Source organism: Pseudophryne corroboree, chromosome 4 (assembly GCF_028390025.1).
Source record: "Pseudophryne corroboree isolate aPseCor3 chromosome 4, aPseCor3.hap2, whole genome shotgun sequence".
Lineage (NCBI taxonomy): Eukaryota > Metazoa > Chordata > Amphibia > Anura > Myobatrachidae > Pseudophryne > Pseudophryne corroboree.
The window spans coordinates 534,530,165-534,538,010 of record NC_086447.1 but is presented as its reverse complement, the minus strand read 5'-3'; positions in this window follow the sequence as shown (position 1 = coordinate 534,538,010).

The window sequence follows — 7,846 nt, the reverse complement described above, 5'->3', positions numbered from 1 at the left end:
CGGCTTGACAAATGTTGTCCGCATTTCTGTTGAAATAATTCCACACCAAAGAGGTGATTTTTTTTTTTGTATTTTGACCAGGCATGTCAATGGCCTTATTCATCCCACGGACAACAGGTGTCTCCCCGGACGCCTGACTTAAACAAACCACCTCACCATCAGAATCCTCCTCGTCAATTTCCTCCTCAGCGCCAGCAACACCCATATCCTCATCCTGGTGTACTTCAACAGTGACATCTTCAATTTGAATATCAGGAACTGAACTGTGGGTTCTCCTTCCAGCACTTGCAGAGGGCGTGCAAATGGTGGAAGAAGCCACCTCTTCCCGTCCAGTGTTGGGAAGGTCAAGCATCGCAACCGTCACAATTGGACTCTCCTTGGGGATTTGTGATTTAGAACGCACAGTTCATTGCTTTGCTTTTGCCAGCTTAACTCTTCTAATTTTTCTAGCGGGAGGATGAGTGCTTCCATCGTCATGTGAAGCTGAACCACTAGCCATGAACATAGGCCAGGGCCTCAGCCATTCCTTGCCACTCCGTGTCGTAAATGGCATATTGGCAAGTTTACGCTTCTCCTCAGACGATTTTTAATTGAGATTTTTGGGTCATTTTACTGAACTTTTGCTTTTTGGATTTTACATGCTCTCTACTATGACATTGGGCATCGGCCTTGGCAGATGACGTTGATGGCATTTCATCATCTCTACCATGACTAGTGGCAGCAGCTTCAGCACTAGGTGGAAGTGGATCTTGATCTTTCCCAATTTCACCCTCCAAATATTTGTTCTCAATTTTTTAATGTGTGGAATTATATGCCAGCATCTGGAATCTGGAATTAGACGGCAGTAATGTCTGGAATTAGATACCACTAGATAGATACCAGATACCACTGTCTGTGACTGGACTGATGATAACCTATGCACAGTGACAGGACACTACCACCGCACCCTACAGCAGCAAGATGCAGCACAAGACAATGAGCAGTGATACTGAGCACTGATGATGATACTACTGAGAACTGACACTGAGCAGCAAGATGCAGCTGAAGACACTGGACTAGTATTAGTAATGTACTGTAGTAGTAGTAGTAGTAGTACTGAGCACCGCAATGCAGCACAAGACAATGGGCAGTGATGATGATACTACCGAGAACTGACACTTAGCAGCAAGATGCAGCTCAAGACACTGGACTAGTATTAGTAATGTACTGTAGTAGTAGTAGTAGTACTGAGCACCACAATGCAGCACAAGACAATGAGCAGTGATACTGAGCACTGATGATGATGATACTACTGAGAGCTGACACTGAGCAGCAAGATGCAGCTCAAGACACTGGACTAGTATTAGTAATGTACTGTAGTATTACTGAGCACCACAGTGCAGCACAAGACAATGAGCAGTGATACTGAGCACTGATGATGATACTACTGAGAACTGACACTGAGCATCAAGATGCAGCTCAAGACACTGGACTAGTATTAGTAATGTACTGTAGTAGTAGTAGTAGTAGTAGTAGTAGTAGTAGTAGTAGTAGTAGTAGTAGTAGTAGTAGTACTGAGCACCACAATGCAGCACAAGACAATGAGCAGTGATACTGAGCACTGATGATGATACTACTGAGAACTGACACTGAGCATCAAGATGCAGCTCAAGACACTGGACTAGTATTAGTAATGTACTGTAGTAGTAGTAGTAGTAGTAGTAGTAGTAGTAGTAGTACTGAGCACCACAATGCAGCACAAGACAATGAGCAGTGATACTGAGCACTGATGATGATACTACTGAGAACTGACACTGAGCAGCAAGTTGCAGCTCAAGACACTGGACTAGTATTAGTAATGTACTGTAGTATTACTGAGCACCACAATGTAGCACAAGACAATGAGCAGTGATACTGAGCACTGATGATGATACTACTGAGAGCTGACACTGAGCAGCAAGATGCAGCTCAAGACACTGGACTAGTATTAGTAATGTACTGTAGTATTACTGAGCACTACAATGCAGCACAAGACAATGAGCAGTGATACTGAGCACTGATGATGATACTACTGAGAACTGACACTGAGCAGCAAGATGCAGCTCAAGACACTGGACTAGTATTAGTAATGTACTGTAGTATTACTGAGCACCACAATGTAGCACAAGACAATGAGCAGTGATACTGAGCACTGATGATACTACTGAGAACTGACACTGAGCAGCAAGATGCAGCACAAGACACTGGACTAGTATATTAGTAATGTACTGTAGTATTACTGAGCACCACAATGTAGCACAAGACAATGAGCAGTGGTACTGAGCACTGATGATGATGATACTACTGAGAGCTGACACTGAGCAGCAAGATGCAGCTCAAGACACTGGACTAGTATTAGTAATGTACTGTAGTATTACTGAGCACTACAATGCAGCACAAGACAATGAGCAGTGATACTGAGCACTGATGATGATACTACTGAGAACTGACACTGAGCATCAAGATGCAGCTGAAGACACTGGACTAGTATTAGTAATGAACTGTAGTAGTAGTAGTAGTACTGAGCACCACAATGCAGCACAAAACAATGAGCAGTGATACTGAGCACTGATGATGATACTACTGAGAACTAACACTGAGCAGCAAGATGCAGCTCAAGACACTGGACTAGTATTAGTAATGTACTGTAGTAGTAGTAGTAGTAGTAGTAGTAGTAGTGAGCACCACAATACAGCACAAGACAATGAGCAGTGATACTGAGCACTGATGATGATACTACTGAGTACTGACACTGAACAGCAAGATGCAGCACAAGAGAGACACTGTACTTGTATTACTGAGCAGCAATAAGCACTGATACTGAGCACTGATATTAAGATTTGCCACTGAGAGAACGTAGCCACATCCTCTCTGCTCTCTCTACAATGCATGGGTGAAAATGCCAGCTACGCACGGCTCTTTATATGGAATCCGAATATCGCGAGAATCCGACAGCAGGATGATGACGTTTTCCCTCGGTTTTCCGAGTGAGGCGGGAACCACCGAGCCTGCCTCGGACCCGTGTAAACCACGTGGAGTCCGGGGAGGGGGGGGGGGGGGGATTGTTCGGTTCTCGGAGAACTGAACCCACTCATCTCTAGTTACAGGGTGTTCACAAATAAGGGGGCTAAGGGAGCAGGGAAATCACATATAGTAGAAGTAACACCTAGGGTCAGTGACGGTTACAATAAACAATGTTGAAAATGTTAAAATAAGCATAATGAGATTAGTCTCATATAACTTAAATGTAACTATATAAGCCATAATTAGCATTTAGTGTAGCTGCACTGCAGCAGACTCAATATACTGTATCATAGTCATACTACTAGTGCAAGGAAGGAGCACAGTAACTAGCTCTGATGACAAATCTTTCAGAGATTATATCTTGGTGTCCGCGTGGGTCTTCTTAGGCCGTCTCGTCCTCATGCAGCAGCTGCAGGAGACACAGACTTGTGATGACGTCACTATGCTGTCATTCCCGTTGCCACAAAAGAGGGCCAAATACATCACTGTATGTAGCGTTGCGCTGCCCAACCACTAAATCTAGTGATATGGATGGCGCACAGCGGTGTAGCCAAAGGGAAGCCAGCCTAAGCCTCCTCTGCACCCTGCTTAATATGTTAGGCAGCATCATCAGCTGTGGCTGGGTAAGGTGGGCGGACACTAGGTGGAAGCGGGGGAGCCAGATACTGTAGAAGCCTGTGCAGAGCCGACTCCCGAGTTTAGTGTCCAGTCCTTCATGATAATGTGTCCAATCTGCCTGGTAATTAGAAGTGGTGGGCGGGCAGGGGCATTCACTTTATGGTCGCAGAATGGAGTACATAGGGTTGGCCAGCTGATGGGGAGGGGGGTCTTCTTTCCCCTTTCTGCCGACTAAATGGAACCTCCCTCAATCTGAGATTTGGAGATATCTACAATTAAAACATTTTGTGCAAAGTGGGGAACTGCGTATGGCTTCCATTAGACCAGGGGTGGGGAACCTTTTTTCTACCAAGGGCCATTTGGATATTTATAAAATCTTTCCGACCCATACAAAAATGATCAACTTAAAATTTAGCCTGCCCACAGTAGTTATGCCTCAGTAGATTTGCCCCCACTAGTTATGTCCCAGTAGTTATGCCCCAAGTCAGTAGTTATGCCCCCAGACAGCAGTTAAGCCCCCAGTAGATATGTCCCATTAGATACACCCTCAGTAGTTATGCCCCCAGTAGATATGCCCCCATAGTTATGCCCCAGTAGTTATACCCCAGTTGTTATACCCCAGTAGTTATACCACCAGTATTTATGCCCCCAGAAGTTATACCCCCAGTAGTTTTGCCCCAGTCAGTTGTTATGCCCCTTTAGATATGCCCCCAGTCAGTTGTTATGCCCCATTAAATATGCCCCCTGTAGTTATGCCCCATTAGATATGCCCCAATCAGTATGCCCCCTGTAGTTATGCCCCATTAGATATGCCCCATAGTGGCGCCGCTTACACACACATATTAAAAGGAAAAAAAACACAATACTCACCAGCTCCGCTCTTGCTTCTGGGCCGCCCGCTCCTCGGAACTATGGGAGAGACGTCATGACGTCTCTCCCATAGTGCCGCACACTGCCTGAGCCAGAAGTCGGAGCTCAGGAGTGAGCACCTGCCTCCGGCTGCCGCTGAGAGGAAGGAGCCGTGCGCCTGCTGGTAACAAAATCTCAGCAGGTGCCCGGCATCTCCCTTGGTTAGGTGAGCCTGACCAGGTCAGAACAAGTGGCTTTGTGAGCCTTATATGGCCCACGGGCCGGAGGTTCCCCACACCTGCATTAGACCATTGACCCCTTTTGAGAACATGTGTCTGACACCTATACGCCCAGCGCACTTTCTCTTGAAGGGGTATGGACTCCTGATTCAGCATACGCATTCTGCCCTCCCTAACTTCGCCAAAGATTGGATGCATGACCTACACGTAGATTTAGAGTGGACTAAAATCTTTCAGAACATATTTGCTAGTTTGGTTATTCTGTTAGCGAATCTCAATTTAAGGTTCTATCACGCTGTTATTGGTGTCTCCTTTCTTTTGCTATGATGTACCCAGGGGCGCCAGACACCTGCTGGCATTGCAATGCAGAGGTTGGCTCCCCTCTGCACATTTGGTGGGACTGCCAATGCCCACAGCATTTCTGGGACCAAGTAATATCCATCTCAAGGCTGATTGTGGGTGCAGAGGTCCCTTCTACCCATTGGCGTTTCTATAATGGGTGTAATGTGTGCGGTGTACATGGGCCCCTGAGTCCAGGGGGGGCCCACACCGCACACATTGCACCCATGTTAATACTTACCTTGCCGGAGTCCAGCATTGGGTGTTGCGATCACGGCGGAAATCCCCACCTCCTCTCTTCCCTCCCCTCTGTCACAGCAGTCTTCAGCACCGCCCCTCCCTTCTTCCCTCCCTGTCCCCTTTCATCAATGGTGGATTCAGGTAGGGAGAAAGTGTGGGGGGTATAAAGCAGTGAGCCAAATGGCTCAGGAGGCACTGGCTAGCACCAGAGCAAGATTTACATGCAATATATGAGCCAAAGGGTACATCTGGACATTATACAAAGGTGCTGCAGTATAAACTCCTGGAAATTTGAATAGTTTTGATCAGAGATGTGCGGAAAAGATAGACAAGTGAGGCGCTGCCTCACCTGCCATAGATTTTTTACTCCAGAGTTTTGGCTATAAAAATTATTAGAATAATGCAAAGAGGATATTTCAAACAATATTTTTGTATTTTTCATATACTTTATACAGTCAAAACTCTTGCACAAACATTAGTATGACAGGAAAGGCTCTGCTTCACCTGCCTCACCTGCCTCACCCCACCGCACGTCACTGGTATAAAGTGCCATTTCACTGTTTGTTATGGTGAGGGGATATAAATTGGTATGTTACTGTGTGCTGGGGTGGGGGTGGGGGGGTATAAATTGGTATGTTATTGTGTGCTGGGATGAGGGGGTATAAATTAGTATGTTACTGTGTGCTGGGGTGGGGGGGTATAAAGTGCCATTTCACTGTTCGCTGGGTGAGGGGATATAAATTGGTATGTTACTGTGTGCTTTGGTGGAGGGGTATACATTGGTTACTGTGTGCTGGGGTGGGGGAGTATAAAGTGGCATGTTACTGTGTGCTGGTTTGGTGGGTATAAAGGGGCATATTAATGTGTGCTGGGGTGGGGGATAAAAGTAGAATATTAGTGTCTGCTGGGGTGGGAGGTGTATAAAGTGGCATATAAAGTGTGATGGGTAGCGGCGGTAGTGTAGTGTGTGCGGGGAGTGGGCTGCAGGGTAGCTGTTGAGGGGGAATTCATTGCTTAATTAGTTATTGGGGGAGGTAGATGAAAGAAATTTCCTTATAAGCCATGTCTCGCACAGGCTTATCACGGCTTATTGAATAGCGCCCCCAGAGACACAATTGCCAGCGATCAATGACCACCATACTGTATGTTGTGTAAAGGTCACTAGGAGTGACCGATTTTACTTATGGGCTACAGGGCGGCATTCCCCCAGTAAAATCTGCCACCCGCATGGACTGCCTAGCTGTGGCAGTGACTTCCCATAGGAAGCACTCCCTGCAAATCACAGCCAGACAGGCAGTCCAAGGGGGAAGTGTTTTATCTCCGTAGGACTGTTAGTCCGAACTTGTTATGTTCATATTTTTTTAATGTTTAATGCAGTTTTTCCACTTCCTGCCACCCGCTGCCTCTCCACAGCCGTCGCCTCTCTCTCCTCTCACCCACTCACTATCATCCTCTCCCCATAACCTCTCTCTCCTGTCACTTTTTCCCTGTCACCCCCAGCCCATCACCTTTCTCTCCAGTCACCGTCTCCCTGTCATCCAACCCTCTCCCCCTCACCTCTCCCTCTTGTTACCCTCTCCCTATCATCCACCCCTCTCCCCATCACCTCTCTCTCCTTTCACCTTCTCCAAGTAACCCACCCCTCTTTGCATCACTTCTCTCCCCTGTCGAACTCTCCCTGTCACCCACTGATTCTCACCTTTTCCCCATCACCTCTCTCTCCTGTCACCCACTGACTCTCACCCTCTCCCCGTCATTCTTTTTTCTCACCCTCTGCTTGTCACCCTCTACCTTTCATTGTCACCTTCCACCTGTCACTGTTACCCACTGCCTCTCCTTAGCTTCACTCTGTGCCCGACTCACACTATCTCTCCCTGTTACTCCGTAGTTACTCTCTCCCTGTCACCCACTGACTCACACCCTCTACCCGTCACCCTTTCTCTCCTGCCATCCTCTCTCTGTCACACACTGACTCTCATCCATTCCCTGTCACCCTCTAACTCTTTTCACATTTCAAACTATGAAACATTGTAAAGAGACATGTCAAAAGGACAGATAGATGTTTTCTTTCTCAGCTTAAAGGCTAATCATGGCAAATGACACTTGTTTGTCATGATAAGCTTGCCTGTGAGTATGCGTAGGTGTGCATGCACCCGTGATCCATACGATCGCATGGTGTGTGCACTCCCACGAACTGGATGCAGCGATATGGCTGCTTGTTGGTAGGATGACAGTGGCTACATATGTATTTGTCAGAGGGCGCAAAATTTAGAGTTTGCAGGAGGGCGCCGAACATCCTAGCACCGGCCCTGCTAGCATATATGCCATAGTAATGAGCGACACCACCGTCATGGCATTACTGCATGCAACACTGTGTCCACACTGGCTCTTCTATTCCACTCGCTGCTACCAAGGTCACTGAAAAGCAGAAGGAAACCAAACTATGCTTGCAACATGACTTGGTTGCATACTCCTTACCCACCCCTTATGCTTAGTGTAATACATGTATATTTATTTCA